Here is a 1752-nt window from a genome sequence, read left to right as displayed (position 1 = left end):
AGGGGGAGGGGGAGGGGGGGAGGGATTGCATTGGGAGTTATACCTGATATAAATGACGAATTGATGGGTGCTGACAAGTTGATGGGTGCAGCACACCAACATGGCACAAGCATACATATGTAACAAACCTGCACGTTATGCACATGTACCCTATAACTTAAAGTATAATAATAAAAAAATAAAAATAAATAAATAAATAAATAATCCTTGTTTTAATAATAACTCTCTCCATTTCTTAAATATTGCCTACCCATAGACTTTCCTCCATGTACACTACATACTATCTACATGATCTCATCCACCACTTCGGGTTCATTTAATCTTTTATTCAGCAAGTGCTGATTGGGTATGTGCTGTGTAAGCTCTGGAGACACCAGACATTAACCAAGAGCCCTGTTTTCACAGAGCTCACATTTGCCATCTACCACAAACCTGACAGTTTTCAAATCACTATCTTCCACCCAGATCTTTTTTACTGAGACAGCCTCAGCATCTACTTCCATGTCTCACCAAAAAGGAATTTACATCTTCTCTTCCAACTCAAGCCATTTCCCCTCCTGTGTTCCTGATGTCAATTGATGACCATATAGACTTTGGGCCACCCAAGACTGAATCCAAGCATCATTCTTGGTTTCCACCCTCTCTAAGTCACACAGAATCATCCTCCACTGATTCTCCTTGCTCTGGTTTCTCAACTGAGTCCGCTGTCCTCATCCTCCTCCTTTGAACCACGCCACCCCTCACCTGCATCCGGCGTCAGCCTCCTGCCACGTCCCCAGCTCTGAGCCTGCCCCGTGTATCTCTTGACTAGATGACAGCCAGAGGGATTTTTCTAAAGTACAAAGTCATCATGTTACTGTTCTGCCTAAACTTATTCAGGCTCTCCTTTGCCCTTGGGCTAAAGTCCAAATGCTTTAGCAACGCTTACAAAGCCCTGGAGATGAGCAGCTCACCTCTCCCGCCCCATCCCTCCTCACCCTCCTCTTACACTTGATCCAGAGACATCCGGAGCCTCTGTGAGCTCCATCTGCCTGGAAGGCTGCTCTCTGCCTGCTTCCCACCCTCCTATTTGTCCTGTTTAGCTCCCAACCCCACTTCAGACCTTCATTTGGATACCACTTCCTCCAAGAAGCCTTATCTGGCCTCATCTCCCCAACCCCTTCTAGATTAGGGGACCTCCTCCAGGCTCTCACCACACCCACATCTCAGTATCACATCACTCACCCATCCACAGCACAGTTACATGTCTCCCTGTTCATCTTATTCAATGGACTTCATATTCATTCCCTATTGCTGTTGTAACAAATTACCATGAACTTAGTGGCTTAACGTAACACTGACTTATGATTAGACAGTTCTGAGGTCAGAGGTCCTAAAATCCAGGTGTCAGCAGGGCTGAGTTCCTTCTGAAGGCTCCAGGAAGATCCCATTTCCTTGCCTTTTCCAGCTTCTAGAGGCCACCTGCCTTGCTTGGCTTGGGACCTTGACCTCCACCTGCCAAGCTCTCCCACTAACTCTGACCCTCTTGCTTCCCACTTGGGAATACATTGGGCGCACTGAGTAATCTCTCCCTACCAACAACTTTGACTTAATCACATCTGCAAAGCCCTTTTCACTGCGTAAGGTAACATATTCACAGAATCTAGGGATGTGGACATTGTTGAGGTGCCGTTGTTCTGACAATCACAAATTCCGAGCTCCTCAAGGCCAGGGGCAGCCTTTTGCCCACTCCTGAATCCCCAGCATGTCGCA

This window comes from Piliocolobus tephrosceles, chromosome 13, assembly GCF_002776525.5.
Source record: "Piliocolobus tephrosceles isolate RC106 chromosome 13, ASM277652v3, whole genome shotgun sequence".
NCBI lineage: Eukaryota > Metazoa > Chordata > Mammalia > Primates > Cercopithecidae > Piliocolobus > Piliocolobus tephrosceles.
This window is presented reverse-complemented; position numbering follows the sequence as displayed.